Source organism: Peromyscus eremicus, unplaced genomic scaffold, assembly GCF_949786415.1.
Source record: "Peromyscus eremicus unplaced genomic scaffold, PerEre_H2_v1 PerEre#2#unplaced_58, whole genome shotgun sequence".
In the NCBI taxonomy this organism is placed as follows: Eukaryota; Metazoa; Chordata; class Mammalia; order Rodentia; family Cricetidae; genus Peromyscus; species Peromyscus eremicus.
This window is the reverse complement of record NW_026734302.1, coordinates 446,211-467,681: the sequence shown is the minus strand read 5'-3', so window position 1 is coordinate 467,681 and position 21,471 is coordinate 446,211. Positions and strand designations below refer to the sequence as shown.

Below are 21,471 nucleotides of genomic sequence, written 5' to 3'. Positions count from 1 at the left end.
CATCACATGGAATGCCAGGGCTCTCCAGGATACAGTAGAATGTTCATGTGCTGATGTCACATGGTATAGCTGTTACATCCCTGCTACATACCTCACCCAAAAGTGACTTGAAACCAAAGTGCCATTTGCAAGAGCCTCTGGGTTCACAATGGAAGCCATTAGTTATAATCCTCCTTCCAAAGCCAGAAATCTAGGCCTCTGCTTCATTAGAAACTTTATCTAAGTGAATCTGAAACCTCACTTTGCGTGCATTGTCCAGGGTTGGATTTTCCCTCCTTAAGATTCATAATCAATAATTTGAGAAAGAAAGGATGCTTAGAAATGAGGTCAGGACAATGAGGAGTAGTAGGGATGAGACCTCTGAAGTGAACTATCACCCAGGGAAGATCCTCAGATTTTAGAGATTGTGGGCTCAAAGAAAAGTCACATAGTTAGTTATGAAGATTCCCCCAGAGTGTCAGTAAAGCTAACTCAAGCTATGAGGTTGTGAGTGAAGATGTGACTAGCTCTGGACAGGTCTGGATGGAGCCACTAAGACCAGGTGAGCTCTCAGATATTGAAAGCAAGCAATTCATGGAAAGAGTAGGATGACCCAATCCTTGAAATCATTGACTGAGGAAAATGTAGTAGCAAGTCAGAGTTCAGTGTTGGCTATGGAGAGGCATTATGAGTGAAACATAAACACACACACACACACACACACACACACACACACACACAAACCAGGCATACAATCATGGAGTAGAACGTGATGTAGATCACTGATGTGGTGCTTCAACCAGTAAACAAAAGCCAAATGCCTAGTTTAGGCGCCACCTGTTCCAATCCACATGCTCTTGAAGAGGTGGCACTGCTAGCTTTGGGTACAAGATCCATTAGGAGGACATGAGAAGGGCAGGCAAGGGGAGAGACTCAACAGTTGTTGCATCATACAGCTTTGTTATATCCAAACCTCACATTTCTTATCATGATATCGCTATAAAGAGAAGCCAGGTCATGGTCAGCTTGGAGTGCATGTTCTTCAACCGAATCTCTGGACCTAAGCATGATCCTTGCAACCTAGGACTGATGAAACTTTTGGGTGATCTGTGTCATTTCAGATTTTGAAGATTTAAGCAAATAAATGTGATTGTCAACTTCATTTCTAGATAGAGTCTTGTGAAGACCAAAAAGTTGAGTACATCCTGGAATTTGGGAGCAAGGCATGTCCCCTAAACTGATATAAAAACTATTTTAAGAACATAGATGACAGTATTGGGGGTAAATAAATCTGAGTAGAGAGGTGGTATAGAGAGAGGGGCGAGATACTCAGAGAGTGTGATTGCTCACATGAATCCAGAGATGAGGCAGTAGATCTAGATGGAAAAGTATAAAGGATTGCCTGCAAATCCCAGTAATTAGAAAGAGACCTGGAGTCAGCTGTATAGTTGAGACCTCAGACAGCTTGGTCTTTCTAACAATCAATTGTGAAACATCACACTTCCATGAACAGATACCCTGCCCAGGATATATAGTTATTTACCCAGCAAAGACAGAAACCCCTTCTGCATGGTCCTGCTTCTTATCTCACTGATGTCCCATCCAGAGGAGGGTTCATGTTCTTCCAAATGCCCTGAGATCAAGGTGCTGACAGCGGACAGCACCTGCCTTCCACAATGTTCATCTCAGCCCACTCTTGGTAGTTGGATCATGTTCAGGAAATGAACTGGGGGATAAGACTTTGCCTAGCCGCTTCTCAAAGTTCAGGCTTGAGACTCCCCCTCTGTGAATGTCAACTTTCCTGTCTTCTACAGGGAGAGGAGTGTCTCAGGGTTCTGCTGGTTTCTTGTCCTTTTCACATCTTCAGGTGACCCAAGGGACAGCCTCCTCAAGCTTACTCAGAGATGCACAAGACAAAGCCTGGCTTCAGACTCCCCAAATATGGCCTCAGCAGCCATGAGAATGGTGGCACAGTTCACATGACTTTTTTGAGACACAGGCTCTCCTGGAACTTGCACTGCAGTCAGTCTTCCATTCTCCTCCTCATTTCCCAATTGGTTGAGATCATGGCATGAAATCACTATGCCCAGCTCCTTTTTTTCTATTTCTAAATGTTCAAACACCCAGAAACAACCAGAGTGAGGTCAAGATCATGATGCGGAAAACCACAGAGATAGCTTACCCAAGCTGGAAACTCTTGGACTCTGGCGGGAACAAGCACAGGAACTAACTAGGTCCTCTGACTGTGGGTGACAGTCTGGGTGATCACCTGCAGCTTCACGTGACCATGTTCAGGACTGACTGTGAACATACCTATCTGTCCTGAACCAGACAGCTGGAAGAGGCAGCCTGCTGGTGGAAGACACAGCCTACTAAGCCTTTGTCTCAGTACAGAAAATGAAAAGGAAGCCAGAAATTGGCTTTTTGTATTACTTGTCAGTTCCTCTTTATCTGTCTGCCTCTCAGGGAAGATTGTGTAATTCTTTTTCCCTCAAATTAATGAGTTTATTGAGGTTATTACAGGAGTATAGGTATGGTGTTACTTATAGGAATATGAAAAACTCTAATGTGTGGCATCACAAAGGCTCACATTAGAATGAGTGACTCATGAAGACTAGAACTCTGAATGTGTCTGCATGACTTGTTTGCAGCTGAATGAGACAGAGGGTCTCATTTCCTCAGTTCTCCTTAATTACACCTATTTAACCTTGGGAGCAGAAGGGCCTTGTTAATCCTGTAAATTTCAGCTTTCCCAGCCATGGTTTAATTGCTGAGTATTATGAACCTCCTATCTCTTTCCACAGAACTTTCTGAGACTTAAGGAAATAGTCCTACTCAGGGAAGAGCACACCAGTTGGATACTCAATATTAAATGATCAGTCCTGAAAACATATATGCTAGCTATACAGAATGATTGGTTTACATTTAGGAATATATAACTATATGGATACACACACACACACACACACACACACAGAAACACACACACACACAGAAACACACACACACACACACATATATCTTTATGCACATATATATGTATATGAACATAGCAACAATTAATGAATATAGAGGTCATAAATTAGAAACAGAGCAAGGAGGAGTGTAGTGAGGGTTTGGAAGGATGAAAAAGAAGAGAAAATAATGTAATTATTATCTCAAAAATAATAGAAATTATTTCATGTTATACAAAGGAAAATTGTTACACAACATTTCACCCATTCCTTAAAATGTTAGTTGTTTGTATAAGTTCACATTCTCCAATGGAGCTCTGCAAAGGCACTAAAGGCAAACACAAGTCCTGAAGTCCCTGGTGAATCAACCATTTTATGTTTGACCTCTTCTGTAAGCACAGCCCAGTGCTCTATCATGCCCAGTGAATTGGCCGCAAAGCACTGCTTCTCTCATATATATTTTATCAGGAAAACCTCATCCTTCCTTCATCATCTTCCAGTGTGTGTGAGACCTCTGCTTGTGATAACCAAGCATCCCCAATGCTTCCTGTGAGCCAGTCCATCAGGAAATAATTTCTCTCGGATTTCATTAGATTACATAGCCTGTATTTCAAGGAGGTTTTTGTAAGTGCCTCACCTTCTTTCCCACTTCTATAGCATTCAGATTGATCTCATCTGTTCACATAGCCTACAATCCCATGAGCCAAGCTTTGACAGGAGGTTTCATTGATCTTTTGAAAGTCTTTTGTATCAAGTAGTTGAGAGACAGAATACTCCCTGACTAAGACAGGCTCTTTTTGCAGGCCATTTTAAGGCTATCAAATGCAAGTTCTAGCATGGATTTTCCTTTTCTCTGTATAAAAGGTTGAAACTAAGTGGCATCTTCCATCACTTTTATTTTAAACAGAGAATTACACTCTAATTTTATACAAGTGTAATGAATTTTGTCCTAAGGAATTTTAATAAATACAGCAGTTTCATATATGATCTTGATTTTTTTTCTCTTCCGTAAAATTTCTGACTTATGGCATTTCTGGGTTTGAGTACAACTTTCCATTTAGAAAACTCTATAGATTTTACCTCTTGACAAGAATTTATTTAGTCAGAAAACATTTTTGTAAACTTCATGGTAGAGAACTAATTAACACTGAATATTTCAACTCATTGAATTCATTGTATGTAAATTACATTTGTCATATAAAGAAACAAACTAAGATGATGCGTTTGCAAGTTATTAAAGTATCAAGTTGTTGGATGTAGGTTTTGGGCTCGTTTTAAGCACAATTTGCATTTTTTTAACAAGCACTCTTTTACACAATATTTTTAGTGTCACAGTGTCAGAGATCTAAGGAACCTCATATTTTAGCAAGTACTAGGAAAGATAGGGATTATAAAGATTTTGGGTGGGAAAATATGGAGAATAAAACCTACAGAGAAAAGTTTTTTTTATTTTTTATGATGTAATTAACATTTTCTAAAGCCCTGTAAAACTTCAGGGAGGCAAAAATGGTTATAATATCCTGGATGAATAAGGGAAGATCAAGAAGAAGGAGAAATAAAAGAGGAAGAGTACTTGTAGAAGATGGATGGATGGATGGATGGATGGATGGATGGATAGAGATAGGTGATGAAATAGATAGATAGATAGATAGATAGATAGATAGATAGATAGATAGATAGATAGATAGGCAGAGAGGCAGACAGAGAGACAGAAACACAGAGAGACAGTTAGGAGTATATACAGTTTGCAAGTTATTAAAGTATCAAGTTGTTGGATGTAGGTTTGGGGCTCATTTTAAGCACAACTTGCATTTTTTTAACAAGCACTCCTTTACACAATATTTTTAGTGTCACAGTGTCAGAGATCTAAGGAACCTCATATTTTAGCAAGTACCAGGAAAGATAGGGATTATAAAGATTTTGGGTGGGAAAATATGGAGAATAAAACCTACAGAGAAAAGTTTTTTTTTAATTTTTATGATGTAATTAGCATTTTCTAAAGCCCTGTAAAACTTCAGGGGGGCAAAAATGGTTATAATATCCGGGATGAATAAGGGAAGATCAAGTAGAAGGAGAAATAAAAGAGGAAGAGTAGTTGTAGGAGAAGATGGATGGATGGATGGATGGATGGATGGATAAAAATAGGTGATGAAATAGATAGATAGATAGATAGATAGATAGATAGATAGATAGATAGATAGATTGGCAGAGAGACAGACAGAGAGACAGAAACACAGAGAGACAGTTAGGAGTATATACAGTTTTCAGGCTATACACTATAGTGTTTATTGGGTTCACCAAAGGCAGGATGGACTTAGAACATTTGTCCTTCTTCCCCATATTGGTCAGAGAACTAGGTATGGTTGAAGAACTCAGAATTTTTGTTTTAGTATCTATAGCCCTTTAATTCTAGACAATTCTAGGATTTGTGGTTCCCAAAAATAGCCCTCAAATTTAGTTCCATTCCAGTTGTTTCTCAGTGGTTTCACTTTTTCTTTGTGTTGATATGTGAGGTGGAGGTGGGTTAAATACTAGTTATCCAGGGGGCCCTGGCATTCTAGGCCCCCAAGAATCTTTCTAAATGAATGCTCCAATGTTTGTATAGAACTCTAGAAAAGGAATAAGGAATCCTTGTTGCAGCACATGATACAGAGAGGTTGAGACAAAACATATTGGGTTCTAGCATGGATTATTATAATGGAGAGGCAAGAGTTTCTGGTCCAGAAATATTAACAGACTAGATACTCTGAAGATTACATTTAGATCACTTTTTTCTCAGAGCTGAGGACCAAGCCCAAGGCCTTGTGCTTGCTAGGCAAGCACTCTACCACTGAGCTAAATCCCCACTGTCAAATTTTTAAGGACATATTTTAGAGAAAAGTCAGAAGGAAATGGAGGATTTAAGACTACCAATTTCTGATGCCATCTCACAGATTTTCCAGAATGTGATGGGCTGATCGTGTTTGCCTTTGGGGATGTTATTTTTATAAAGACAGCAAACTTAGTAGGGGATTTCTAGCTCTGAGCTCAGCAGCACAAGGACACCCCATTAAATAACTAGTCTGGAATCCTTTAAGTAAAGAGGAGATGCAGCAAGTTGATGAAATGAAATGTAGAAGTGCTTGCAGTTGAAAGGTCAGGATGAGATGGGTCACTCCAGAATGTTAATCAAGAAAAGTCAGAATAAGGAAAATTAAATATAGGAGGAAGTCTGACAATGTGTGGGAACAGTCTTTATTTGCTAATGCTTTGGTGATTGGTATTACACATCATCCTCAGAGTATAAAAATAATTCAATGGGGATCCTTCTTTGAGAAAACATGTCCACATTTGATATGATATTGTATATTAAGTTCAAGTCTCTGAAATCTTGTAAGAAAAAATGGAACATCATGGACCATGTTTCTGGAAAAAGAAATAGAGAAGAATTACTGAAGCAGATTTTGGTTGGAAATATGTTAAACATATATATGTACCCATAAATGTATATACATACAAAATCACGAGAAACAAAATCAGTAAAACAATCCAGACAGGAGTCCAATGGGGTCTGAATATTGATAAACACAATTATCTTGATGCCTACACTATCCACTTAATTCAAAATTCAGGCTGTCGACAAGGACAATGCTGTTCTGATGAGGATGACATCAGGGCTCCCTTTCTAGCCTTATTCATTGGGCTGTAGATGGCAGCATTCAGCATTGGAGTGAACACACTGTTTACATCACCAAACCTACTGTAATTCTCTATGTTAATGTGTAAGAGAAGAACTGAGGTAAACTGACAGTCATGTCCTAAATATCAGGCAGACCAGCTTTCAAACACCAAATGCAAATCATGGTTATCTGAAATATCAAGAGTATGAATATAGCCTCAGTGCAGTTTCCAGTGGTCTTTTGTCACCTTCAGCTTCTGACTCTGCATTTTAGAAGTTATGTAGACAGAAGAAATTACCTCAATAATTTTCACGTATAAAAAGCCACAGTCAGATTCATGATACAGTACTGCCTTGATTCATTTAATTATAACTCACATGGGAATATTATCAGTCAAATAAGAACACTAACATTTTCTTCAGAATTCCTCCTAACACATAATCATATTTGATATAAAACTTGATATCTCTGAAATGTTTGTAGCATATTACAACACTTGAAATAAAATAGTATCTTCTGGGCAGGACAGGACTACTGCACTCATGAACTCCAAGGTCAAGGCATGAACATTCTAGTATGGAAGAGAAAGGTGTTCACTGGCCCAAACCCCTAACTGAGAAGCTGGTGGCAGTGGGTGGCTTTTGGAGGAGGAAGAGTGAGTTTACTTTAGGGTGCTGATGCCAGGTAGTTTGAGCAAACTCAGTGATGGCTCTAACACATGAGCATATGGGCATGCAGTGCTGCCCTAGGTAGATAATATAAAACAAAACAAAAGGCATGGATTTAGTAATGTTGGGATTAGCAGAGTGGATCAGGGCCCATTTGTGAGGAATGAGTGGTAATATGATCAAAATACACTGTATGCATAGATGAAATTCTCAAAGAATTTTAAAACTGAACTTTTTAAAAGTTTGCAGTTCAATAGCATTAAAATCTGATACAAATTTTATCTTTTTTATGTTATAATTTAATTTAATTTTGCATATCAGCTACGGATTCCCCTGCCTCCTTCCCCCCTCCCCTCCCTCCACTTCACCCCCCATTCCCATCTCCTCCAGGGCAAGGACTCCCCTGGGGATTCAGCTCAGCCTGGTAGATTCAGTCAAGGAAGGTCCAGTCCTCTCCTCCCTTCACCCAGGCTAAGCAAAGTATCCCATCATAGGCCCCAGGCTCCAAAAAGCCAGCTTATGCACTAAGGACAGGTCCAGGTCCAGGTCCCACTGCCTGGATGCCTCCCAAACAGATCAAGCTAATCGACTGTCTCACTTGTCCAGAGGGCCTGATCCATTTGGGGTCTCCTCAGCTATTGGTTCATACTTCATGTATTTCCCCTAGTTTAGCTATTTGTCCCTGTGATTTTTCCAACCATGGTCTCAACATCTCTCGCTCATACAATCCCTCCTCTTGCTAATTGGATTCCCAGAGCTCCACCTGGGGTTTGGCCGTGGATCTCTGCATCTGCTTCCATCAGCCATTGGATGAGAGTTCTACCATGACAGTAAGGGTGTTTGGCCATCCAATCACCAGAGTAGGTCAGTTCAGGCTTTCTCTTGACCATTGCCAGTAGTCTATTGTGGAGGTATCTTTGTGGATTTCTGGGGACCATTCTAGCACTTTACTTCTTCCTTTTCCCATGGGGTCTTCATTTGTCATGGTCTCTCTTTCCTTGTTCTGCCTCTCTGTTCTTGATCCAGCTGGTATCTCCCACTCCTCTACACTCTCTTTCCCTGATCCTTGCCCGTCATTACTGCCACACGTCCACTTTGCTCATGTATATCATCCATTTCTCTGTCATTGGGCGATCCCTGTGTCTTTCTTATGGTCCTCCTTACTAGGTAGCCTCCCTGGAGTTGTGAGTAGCAGTCTAGTCATCCTTTGTTTTACATCTAGTATCTGCCTATAAGTTAGTGCATACCATGTTTGTCTTTCTAAGCCTGGATTACCTCACTCAGGATGATTTTTTTTCTAGATCCATCCATTTGCCTGCAAACCACACAATGTCATTGATTTTCTCTGCTGAGTAGTACTCCATTGTGTATATGTACCACATTTTATTTATCCATTCTTCAGTTGAAGGTCATCTAGGTTGTTTCCAGGTTCTGACTACCACAAATAATGCTGCTGTGAACATAGCTGAGCATTTGCCCATGTGGTATGATTGAACATTCCTTGGGAATATGCCCAAGAGTGGTATAGCTGGGTCTTGGGGGAGATTGATTCCCAATTTTATAAGGAAGCTCCATATTGATTTCCAAAGTGGCTGTATAAGCTTGCACTCCTACCAGCAGTGGAGGAGAGTTCCCCTTGCTCTACATTCTGTCCAACATAAGCTGTCTTTAGTGTTTTTGATCTTAGCCGTTCTGACAGGTGTAAGGTGGTATCTCAGAGTTGTTTTGATTTGCATTTCCCTGATGATTAGGGATGTTGAGCAATTCCTTAAATGTCTTTCATCATTTGAGCTTCCTCTGTTGAGAATTCTCTGTTTAGTTCTATAGCCCATTTCTTAATTGAACTGTTGGGCATTTTGATGTCTAATTTCTTGAGTTCTTTATATAGTCTAGATATCAGCCCTCTGTCAGATGTGGTGTTGGTGAAGACCTTTATCGGTTCTGTAAGCTGTCACTTGTCTTGGTGACCATGTCCTTTGCTCTACAAAAGCTTCTAAGTTTCAAGAGGTCCCATTGATTAATTGTTTCTCTCAGTGTCTGTGCTACTGGTGTTATATTTAGTTAGTGATCTCCTGTGCCAATGCATTCAAAACTACTTCCTACTTTCTCTTCTATCAGATTCAGAGTAACTGGATTTATGTTGAGGTGTTGATCCACTTGGACTTAAGTTTTGTGCACGGTGACAGATATGGATCTATTTGTAGCCTTCTACATGATGACATCCAGTTATGCCAGCACCAATTGGTGAAGATGCTTTCTTTTTCCATGGTACAGTTTTCGTTTCTTTGTCAAAAATTATATGTTCATAGGTGTGCAGATTAATGTCAGGGTCTTCAATTCAATTCCATTGGTCCACATGTCAGTTTTTATGCCAGTACCAAGCTGTTTTTATTACTGTGGCTCTATAGTAGAGCTTTAAGTCAGGGATTGTGATGCCTCCAGAGGTTGTTTTATTGTACAAGATTCTTTTGGCTATCTTGGGTTTTTGTTTTTCCATATGAAGTTGAGTATTGTTCTTTCTAGGTCTATGAAGAATTGTGTTGGTATTTAGATGGGTATTGCATTGAATCTGTATATTGCTTTTGGTAGATTGCCGTTTTACTATGTTAATCCTGCCTATCCATGAGCATGGGAGATCTTTCCATTTTCTGACATCTTCTTCAATTTCTTTTTTCAGGGACTTAAAGTTCTTGTCACACAGGTCCTTCACTTGGTCAGTTAGAGTTACCCCAAGGTATTTTATGTCATTTGTGGATATTGTAAAGGGTGATGTATCCAGTTTCTGACATCTTCTTAAATTTCTTTTTTCAGGGACTTAAAGTACTTGTCATACAGGTCCTTCACTTGGTCAGTTAGAGTTACCCCAAGGTATTTTATATCATTTCTGGCTTGTGTAAAGGGTGATGTATCTCTGATTTCCTTCCCAGCCTGTTTGTCAATTTTATATAGGAGGGCTACTGATTTTTTTTAGTTAATCTTGATTCCTGCTACGTTGCTGAAGGTGTGTATAAGCTGTGTGATTTCCTTGGTCAAATTTTTGGGGTCACTCATGTATACTATCATGTCATCTGCAAATAGCGAAATTTTGACTTCTTTTTTTCAAATTTGTATCCCCTTTGATCTCCTTATTTGTCTTATTGCTCTGGCTAGAACTTCAAGTACTGTATTGAATAAGTATGGGAAGAGCAGACAGCCTTGCCTTGTTCCTGATTTTAGTGGAATCACTTTGAGTTTCTCTCCATCTACTTTGATGTTGGTTGTTGGCTTGCTGTAAATTGCCTTTATTATGTTTAGGTATGTTCCCTGTATTCCAAGACCTGTATCATGAAGGGGTGTTGGATTTTGTCAAATGCCTTTTCTGCATCTAGTGAAATGATCATGTGGTTTTTTTTTTCTTTGAGTTTGTTTATATGGTGTATTACATTGACGGACTTTCATATGTTGAACCACCCTTGCATCCCTGGGATGAAGCCTACTTGATCATGGTGGATAATTGTTTTGATGTGTTCTTGGAGACTGTTTGCCAGTATTTTATTGAGTATTTTTGCATCAATGTTCATGAGGGAGATTGGTCTGTAGTTCACTTTCTTTGTTACATCTTTGTTTGGCTTGGGAATCAGGGTAATTGTAGCCTCATAGAAGGAGTTTGGTAATGTTCCTTCTGTTTCTATTGTGGGAAACAATTTAAAGAGTATTGGTATTAACTCTATTTTGAAGATCTGGTAGAATTCTGCACCAAAACCATCTGATCCTGGGCTTTTTTTTGTTGGGAGACTTTTAATGACTGATTCTATTTCCTTAGGGGTTATTGGACTTTTTAAATAGTTTATCTGGTCTTGATTTAACTTAGGTATGTGGCACCTATCCAGAAAATTATCCATTTCTTTTAGATTTTTCCAGTTTTGTGGAGTAGAGGTTTTTGAATTATGACCTGATGATTCTCTGGATTTCCTCAGTGTTAGTTGTTATGTCTCCCTTTTCATTTCTGATTTTGTTAATTTGGATGCTCTCTCTCTGTGCCTTTTTGTTAGTTTGGATAAGGGCTTGTCTATCTTGTTGATTTTCTCAAAGAACCAACTCTTTGTTTCATTAATTTTTTGTATTGTTCTCTTTGTTTCTATTTTATTGATTTCAGCTGTCAATTTGATTATTTCCTGGCGTCTATTTTTCTTGGGTGACTTTGCTTCTTCTTGTTCTAGAGCTTTCAGGTGTGCTGTTAAGTCACTAGTGTGATATTTCTCCAACTTCTTTATGTGGACATTTAGTGCTATGAATTTCCCTCTTAGCACTGCTTTCATAGTGTCCCATAACTTTGGGTATGTGGTATATTCATTTTCATTGATCTCTAGGAAGTCTTCAATTTCTTTCTTTATTTCTTTCTTAACCCATTGGTGATTCAATTGAGCATTATTTAGTTTCCATGAGATTGTAGGCTTTCTGTAGTTTTTGTTGTTGTTGATATCTAACTTTAAACTGTGGTGGTCTGATAGAACACAGGAGGTTATTCCAATTGTTTTGTATTTGTTGAAATTTGCTTTGTGGCCAAGTATGTGGTTGATTTTAGAGAAGGTTCCATGAGGTGCTGAGAAGAAGGTATATTCTTTTTTGTTAGGATGGAGTATCTGTAGATATCAATTAAGTCCATTTGAATCATAACATCAGTTAAGACCTTTATTTCTCTGTTAAGTTTAGATTTGGCAGGTCTATACAGTGGTGTGAGTGAGGTGTTGAAGTCTCCCACTATTAATGTGTGGGGTTTTATATATTATTTAAGCTTTAGTAATGTTTCTTTTACATATGTGGTTGCCCTTGTGTTTGGGGCATAAATATTCAGAATTGAAACTTCATCTTGGTGGATCTTTCCTCTGATGAGTATATAATGCCCTTCTTGATCTCTTTTGATTGATTTTAGTTTGAAGTCTATTTTGCTGGATATTAGGATGGCTACACCTGCTTGCTCCTTAAGACCATTTGATTGGAAAGACTTTTCCCAACCTTTTATTCTTAGATAGTGTCTATCTTTGAATTTGAGGTGTGTTTCTTGTATGCAGCAGAAAGATGGGTCCTGCTTTCATATCCATTCTATTAGCCTTTGTCTGTTTATAGGTGAATTAACTCCATTGATATTAAGGGATATTAATGACCAGTGATTGTTCATTCCTGTTATTTTTTGGTGGTAGTGTGTAATTACCTCTCTTGTTTGGGGTTACTGCTGTGGTGTTTTTCTATTGCCTGTGTTTTTGTGGGTGTATCTGACTTCCTTAGGTTGGAATTTTCCTTCTAGTGCTTTCTGTAGGGCTGGGTTTATGGATAAGTATTGTTTAAATCTGGCTTTGTCTTGGAATGTCTTGTTCACTCCGTCTATGATGATTGAAAGTTTTTCTGGGTATATTAGTCTAAGCTGGCATCCATGGTCTCTTAGTGTCTGCATTATATCTGTCCAGGTCCTTCTGGCTTTGAAAGTCTCCATTGAGAAAATGGGTGTTATTCTGATGGGTTTGCCTTTATATGTCACTTGGCCTTTTTCCTTTGTTGCTCTTAATATTTTTTTTCTTTGTTCTGTACGTTTAGTCATTGAATTATTATGTGGCGAGGGGACTATTTTGGGGAGGTCTAGTCTGTTTGGTGTTCTATAGGCTTCTTGTATCTTCATAGGCATTTCCTTCTTTAAGTTGGGAAAATTTTCTTCTATGATCTGGTTGAATATATTTTCTGTGCCTTTGAGTTGGTATTCTTTTCCTTCCTCTATCCCTATTATTCATAGGTTTGGTCTTTTCATGGTGTCCCAGAGTTCTTGGACATTTTGGGTTATGATTTTTTTGGCATCGGTATTTTCTTTGACTGATGAATCCATTTCCTCTATTGTATCCTCTACACCAGAGATCCTCTCTTCCATCTCTTGTATTCTGTTGGTTATGCTTGCATCTGTGTTTCCTGTTTATTTACTCAGATTTTCTATTTCCAGCATTCCCTCTGTTTATGTCTTCTTCATTGTTTCTATTTCCCTTTTCAGATTTTGGACTGTTTCCCTCACCTGTTTCATTGCTTTCTCATGGCTTTCCTTAAAGGATTTATAGTTTTCTTCTGCTTTATTTGTCCTTTCCTCTAGTTTTTTATAGAATTCTTCCCATTTTTGTTTGACTTTTCATTTTCTTTATTGATTTCCTTCACTTTTTTGTTTATCTCTTTCTCAATTTCATTTTTGATTTTTTCTTTAAAGGCCTCTAGCATCTTCATGATGCTATTCTTAAGGTTACTTTCTTCTCCTTCTTCCACTTTGTGATGTTCAGGTCTTGCTATTGGAGAAGGGCTAGATTCTGGTGTTGCTGTATTGCTCTTTATGTTGTTGTATGTACTTTTGCCTTGACATCTGCCCATCTCTTTGTGGATTCATTCTTGGTCTTATCAGGGCTCTTGGTCCAGTCAGAGCTGACAGATTTGGCATTTCAGGAAGCCTCTCTTGTGTAGATGTAACCATCTTTTTAAATAAGAAACACAGAGCGGATTCAGACATGAAAGCCAAGAGGTCAGAGCAATAGCTAAGAGCTGAGATTAAAAACCTTACCCTTCACTGCCACTGCTGTCCTACCTCTCCGCAAGAGAGCTACTTCCTGTGTGTTTGTGCTTTTTATTGACTTTCTATTCTGCCTTCTCATTGGTTGTAAATCCAACCACATGACCTCCTCATCACTTCCCGTCTGTACAGACCTCCAGGTCTTCTATGGTTGGTATTGAGATTAAAGGCATGTGTCTCCATGCTGGCTGTATCCTTGAATACACAGACATCGGCCTAGATCTACCTCCCAAGAGCTAGGTTTAAAAGCATGCACCACCACCTCCCAGCTTCTGCAATGGCTTGCTATTAGCTCTGACTCCCAGGCAACTTTATTTATTAACATACAAATAAAATCACATTTCAGTGCAATTAAAACATCACTATATTTCCCCTTTTCTACTTTAATAGTGCTGTGGGATGTTCTGTGTGGTAAATATGTTAATAAATAAAACACTGATTGGCCAGTGGCCAGACAGGAAGTATAAGTGACACTAACAGAAAATAGAATTAAGGGAACAGGAAAAAAAGGAGGACACTGCCAGCTGCTGCCAGCACAAGCAGCATGTGAAGATGCCGGTAAGCAACAAGCCACGTGGCAAGGTATAGATTTATAGAAATGGGTTAATTTAAGATATAAGAACAGTTAGCAAGCAGCCTGCCATGGCCATACAGTTTGTAAATAATGTAAGTGTCTGTGTGTTTATTTTATAAGTGGGCTGTCGGACTGCCAGGGCTTGGCAGAACCCAGAGAGAAAACTCCAGCTACAGTCTTGGTCCAATGAGAGGTGGTGGATTCTACTTCTCAGAAAGCCACTCTTGGTCTAATCAGGGCTGACAGATTCCCTGTCTCCTGATATTACTCTTGGTCCAATGACAACTCTTTTTCCAATGAGAGCTCTCTCTTCCTCTGGGCCAGATGGGAGCTCCCTGGGCTAGATGAGAGCTCTCTGGGCGTGATGAGAGCTCTCTGGGCCAAATGGGAGCTCTCTGGGTCAGATGGGAGCTCTCTTGGCCAGATGGGAGCTCTCTAGGCCAGATAGGAGCTCTCTGGGCCACATGGGAGCTCTGGACCAGATGGGACCTGGGGGCTGGTCTCTAAGTCTCAGGAAATGGTTAGGGTCTCTGGTGGATGGGTGTGGGGGCAGTGCATGTAGATTGCAGGGTCCACTGAGGAGTCTTAGAGAAGGGGAACCTTCCCAGGGGAGCCCTGCCTGCTGGCCATCAACTAGGGCCCAGTTGGGCGGGTCTTCCCCCAGGAATGGTTGGGCCCGGGGATGGGACCTAGGGGCAGGCCTCCCTGGGTATGATCTCAGACACTCACCTCTGGTCCAGATGGAAGCTCTGGGCAGGATCCCTTTATCTTTTCAAAGAAAAGTGTGAGACAGTCACTGTCACCACAATTGAGATTTTTTACTTTGGACTAAAAGATTTTTTTCTGCAGACACAGATGGTCAGCCTGGCTCAGTTCATTCACTTATGCTTTTAACTATCTTCTTTTTACCTTCCTTAGGAAGAATTTCATAATGCCTGTGATTATTATTGAGCATTTCCACAAATGTTTACATCATATGCAGGAAAAGGTAATCTTAAGTGGCATTTCATTATCTTTCTTTGGTGAATAAATATTTGACTGTGAAGTACCCTGGAACCTAACTGAAACATGAACAATTAGGAAGTTGTGTGACTTCTTTACTTAAGTTTTGTTTTGTTTTGTTGTTTTTTTTTTTAAGACAAGATTTATTTGTATAACTTTGGAGTCTATCCTAGAACTCACTCTGTAGACCAGGCTGGCATTGAATCATTTAATTAATCTTAAGAAGAATCAATTACTGTTTATTTATTCCCTGTGGGCTCTGCAATTATTTTTGGATACCTTCTGTCTTAGTTAGGGTTTGTATTATTGTGAAGAGACACCATAACCACAGCAACTTTTATAAAGGAAAACCTTTAATCAGCTGTGGCTTACAGTTTCAGAGGTTTAGTCCATTGTCATCATGGCAGGACATGGAGGCATGCAGGACATGGCAGGACATTGAGAAGGAGCTGGGAGTGGAGAAGGAGCTACATCTGGACCTCACAGGCAACAAAAGTGCTCTGAAACACCAGGAGTGCCTTTAGCATAAGAGGCCTCAAAGCCCTCCCCACAGAGACATACAACCTCCAACAAGGCCACACTTACTCCAACAAAGCCCCACCTCCTAATAATGCCACTCCATATGAGCTGATGAGGGCCTGTTCCATTCAAATTGCCATTCCTCCAAGGTATCCTTAGAAGGGAGAACAAAACAGTTTTATTTGTTGGCTCTAATAGAAGACGTTTTTTGAAGAAGAGAGAACTTATTTTAAAAAATGAGAGTGTTATCCTTTGGTTGACAAATAAGAGTTTTGGAAGAAAAATAGTAAATGCAGGAGGAAAAATACTTTTTCCTTCTACCCACATTTAGTCCCTTGTTGGGGACTCCATAACAAAGCAGAGACAGAGAGGAGAAAGGCATGGAGACTTACCTAGTACAAACTTTCACAACACCAGATCCTTCCCAAGAAAGGAAAGCCCTCGACAAGTGCTGAGACCTGAGATTTTATACTGGAGTTGATGGCAAGTGGAATGTTATAGAGTGTGTGACAAAATAATACCATTATGAGCCAAGCAAGTGAATGGCAAATAGTGAGGGCTTTTGGCCCATGTCCCCTGTGTATGCCTTCATCAGTCTGTAGCTATGAGGCTGCTCCTTTCTTTCCTCCATGGAGGGACATGTGGTGCTTCTGACCTGTTTCAGGAAATGTCAAGAAGCCCTTTCTAGGTTTTATGAGCAGCTTCAGGGTAAAAGCAGAGTCCTTCCTCACATTCATTCTTTGGCTCAAATTCTTCCTATGACTAGTCACCATGTTTTGAGATAGCATATTCTGAGCACCATCAAATATGAAATAAAGCCAAATGTCTGGGTATAATTTCCGAGTGAGTAGTTGCATTCATATAGGTCCTGAAATACAACATTTAGAGTGATTATGAATTTAAACATGAACATTAGTATATCCTGTTCTGTGCACATTATTTTGCATCATCTTTTCAGTAATTGTTGTTTAAAAAGGATTGAGAGACTGAAATGTATACGTTAATTCATCTAATTGGAATGTTTTTCATTAAGTCTTTGAGACTTTAGGATTTAGAAGGTTAACTTCTGAAGCACCTTAGAAATTTTATTTTGACACTTGTAATATTATATTTAGATATGTGTGAACACTACTATAACTGATTAAATGCTAGAACCTGGACTGTCCACAGGGCCATACATAGCACTAGTAACCCATAGTTTTACAACAGAAAAATGCACGAGAAACACAAGATAGATTCTCAGAGGCACAATGCCAAGAAGGAACATGCCATTTCATTAACTCACCCTGGAATCTTGCTTGGTGATTTTTAGTATTCAGTGGTGGTTTTCATTAAGAACTCACTCACCTGCATGGCAGAGTAACTTCACTTTTGCCTTTTCCTGTCTATTACTCTGGGCAAGCAGTTTCTTCCAGCTAGACAGATAACAGTCCTTCCATCAAGAATCTTACCCCCAGGGTTAGCTTTAATTAAGAGCATCCATCATTTGAAACAAATGTCTGCACAAATCATTCACAGTGCACTTTGATATATATTGTTTTCTAAATTTCAGAACCATAAAAACCCCTCTAAGACAAATCCTCAAGTTGATCATGAAAAGTACCAGGGAAGGGACACTGAGATGACAAGGTAGGTGGAAGGAGAGAATTTCCTCCTCCCAGTTTGTTCCTTTGTCTCCACATGAGCAGAATGACAGAATAGTATGGCATGTATTGTTTGTCACCTGTCTGTCTATCTATCTATCTATCTATCTATCATCTTCCCCTTCTCTCTAAATAAATACATTGTTTTTAAAGTACCCATCAGTAGATTTCCATATATTCATCATATGAATGTTTATTTTTTAAATGACTGAATAAACAAATACTGTTTAAAATCATGGGAAAATCACCTTTGCTAGGAGATAATAGTTTTTAACCATAGCCAAAACAGAATCTGCCCCTTAACTTTGTGGATATGAAACTCTCAATCCTTCCCTCATAAAAGGTGTGAATTTCTACTTTATTTTAAAGGATCTATCATTTAATTTTCCCAGGTCCATCTGTTAGTTTGGTAGAACCATTGGCTTTGTGCTAGTGGTGGTTTGGATCTGCTGTGCCTGTGAGAAGAAGATAGCACTGTGGTGTGAGGCTAGTGTTTGTACTCATGTCATAAAGATGTTGACAGTTTGACTTAGATGGAAAATCACTCCAGGCTCAAAATTGTTGTAAATAGAGAGGGAGGAGGGAACTAATGGGAGAAAAGTGGCAAATTTTCATATCCCTTTCTCCTAGTTTGTTTGTCTTCTGTTTCTGGAGAAATAAAAGTGGTGTTGTCTTATTGGGTAGGACGGTTTCCCAATGCTTACACCAATCCTATCAATCTCGGTAGGCACACCTGCAAACCCAGAACTAAGAAGCAAGGGAAGAAGTATCTTGAGTTGATGGAACCCTTACCTGTCCCCCATTACTCCATTTTCTCAGCACAAGAGATGATTATATACACACTCTCATTGGTCAATGCCAAGACATGCTAAGCATGTGTCAGTTAATGGCATCAGCTAAAAGAAATGTTTTCATCACAGTGATTTAACTACTTAGTAAAGAAGTAGCATTCCCTCTTCATTATGCAATTTGTGTTTCCTATATCCTCACAGGTCTAAATTTGAAGTTTCCTATCTTGGATCATCCACCTGATGAGTACTGTAATGATGATTCTCTTTATTGGAAGGTAATGTACAGGATTCTAAAAAGTGGAGTAAATCATGGTTCTATGAAGGTTCAGAAGGCCAAGGACCCATTTTCTATAACAGACCAAAACCATAGGTAGACAAGGAGAAACTCTTCAAATGCTGTTCTTTGGCAACTTCTGCTGTTTTACCTGTTGGGGAGCATCGGTAGGGACAGTGACTAGGCAAGGACAATGACAAGTGGTTTCTTCTAGTGTTATATTTCTCCTGAGGCCCAATGGATCAGGAATTTTATGGGATTTATCATACACACGTGCCCATACTCAGTGTTACTGATTTCATCCTGGGTTATAAGACTCTTGCTCTAGGAGACATGATCATGCATTTGAACTCTTATGATACCCAGAGTTTTAGGTCCCCTTCTCTGGCTGCTCATAGGCTTCTTTTTCTTTAGTCTTACCCCTGTTTTCTGTTCATTTCTTTCCATTTCTGATGGCTGCCACCTTCTTTTTGCCCTTGCTGTTCTTGAAAGATTCAAGGGTTTTTGCAGCTGAGATCCTCTCTCAACCCTATTACTGCCATTGGGAGTAATACCCAGAATGCTCTCCTCAGTCATTTTATTTCTGGTATCAGCTTGGGACATTCAGTACACCAGGAACAAAGTAGGCCTCTTGGAAGTATTTCATATGTGGGAAACCAAGTGCTTGTTTTCCAAACACTGCACAGGAATGTCTCATTCCTTCATTAAAAACCCCCTTTTCATCATATTGAGAAGTAAAATACTACTGGGAAATGACATCGTTTGAATGGGAAGGAGGGAGGATCTCCTGCCTCAAATACAGGAGCATGGAAACACACCCGGGAAGATCCTGCAGGGCTGGTTACAATGTTGGAATTGGGTTGGGGGTACACTCAGAGAAGCCACATGCCTAGCTGTTGAAAACTTCCTCAGAGGTGCCTCAGCAGATAGACAATATACCTGTGAGGATGCTGTAATGAACTGCTGGCAGAGGTAACTTGAACAGTGCAACCCCCAGGAGAAAAATCCCTCAGGTTGAGTGTGGTTCCCCACACTCTGCACTTAAGAGACCAAAACGAGATAGATTGCATGCCTCTGTGAGATACACATTGAGATTAACTGTTGAAAAAAGAAAAAGCAGTCAGGCAGTGGTGGTGCATGCCATTAATCCCAGCATGTAGGAAGCAGAGGCAGGTGGATTTCTGTAAGTTTGAGGTTAGCTTGGTCTGCAAAGCAAGTTCCAGAACAGCCATAGCTGTTACACAGAGAAACTCTGTCTCAAAAAAATCAAAAAAAAGAAAAAGAAAAGAAAAGGCAAAGGGGGAAAAGACAATAGCTGTGGACATGACTCAGTTGGCAGAATGATTCCTACCATGTAGGAAGCTCGGGGTTCAATCACCACCCACACTCGGCAAGTTCCCACTTCTTTAGTCCACACAGAAGGGACTGGAGAGTCCAGAGTTTGTTCACCCAGGATATTTCTTCTAATCATAGAGCAGTTTCTATGCCTAGAGAGGTGAGGAGGTTTGGGTGCATCCTCTGGTACACTGTGATTTTCATTAATTACTTGATGTCTCACAAAGCAAGTTTACATTTTTGTTGAGTTCCTGTCTCTGTCTATGAACAAGGAAGGATGTGGGGCTTTTCATTTCACCAGCATCCTGACAGTCTAGAGTTCAAGCCCAAGCTTTTGCTCCTCATTTGTTTTTGAATTCACTTCCTAAGTGTTTAAGGCTCTGTCATTTCAGTATTAGAGGAAGTTGAGGTTCCCAGCAGCAGCCATGCTCACAGAGTCCACACAGAAGTGTCTCTGTGAGAAACATGACCTCCTCCTGAACATCACTACTTCTTGAGTATACTGAACAAACTGCCTGATAAGGGCTGAACACAATCAAAGCAGAAGAATATAAAATATACTTCTATTCCACCTGGTAAGATAGAAAACCAAGTCTGAACTTAGGTTAATGTACAGGAATCTCTGGGATACTTGTGGAAATGAGGGATTACTTCCCTGTCACTCTGAGAGTCTGAATTGGGAACTGGAATCTACATAACAGTTCATATGAAAATAGAAGGTTTAACTACATTAAGTCCATAGTACTGAAATTCTTTCCTATGAATGTATTCTTTCTCCTCCATATATTAAAAACACATCAAAAATCATGCCATACATGCTAATTTGTGCCTTAAATTCCAGGACTCAGAAAGCATAGACAGGTAGACCTCTGTGAGTTCAAAGTCATCCTAGTCTGCAGAGTGCAATTTAGGATAGTCTTGGCTGTAGAGTGAGATCCTGTCTCAAAAGACAAAACGAAAACAATAAAAAGAAGTTACCCAAAAAAAGGTGGGGCATAGTGATGTACACTTGTAATCCCAACAGAATGTATGCAGAGGCATTTGGATGTCTGTAGGCCAGCACAGGCTACATGATGAGTTTCAGGACTACATACAGAGACCCTGTCTCAAACATCATCAACAATAAGAATGTTACCAGAAACTGCATAACACATGAACCTACACATGAGAATAGTTTGTGAATGTTTCAGTAAGGATCTAAGATCCAGGACACTAAAAATCTCCCTTCATTTTCATTTTATGTGTATGGGTGTTTTGCCTGAATGTATGTCTCTGCAGCACATCATTGCACTGCCCAAAGAGGTTGGAAGAGGGCAAAATGTCTTCTGGAACTAGAGTTAGAGAGGGCTGTGAACTACCTTTAGTGATGGACTGCAACCTGGGTACTCTACAAGAGCAATCATACAGTGAACTTTGTATTAATGCATCTGAGTAGTAGGTCCCTGTAATTCATACTTTGAATTACAACTTGCAGAATATTCCAAGGTCAGTATTTGTTG

General features: G+C 39.7%; 1 protein-coding gene across 2 annotated transcripts in view; it reads left to right on the top strand.

The window, feature by feature from the left end:
• The window catches only part of LOC131901231 (disks large homolog 5-like), a 156,998-nt gene that overhangs the window by 121,134 nt on the left and 14,393 nt on the right, over window positions 1-21,471 (top strand). For both annotated transcript variants that reach the window (XM_059252461.1, XM_059252462.1), the window contains 3 exons: window positions 15,327-15,396; window positions 17,482-17,558; window positions 18,565-18,638. The gene's annotated coding sequence lies outside the window, so the exon portion shown is untranslated. The remainder of the gene's footprint in view (window positions 1-15,326; window positions 15,397-17,481; window positions 17,559-18,564; window positions 18,639-21,471) is intronic.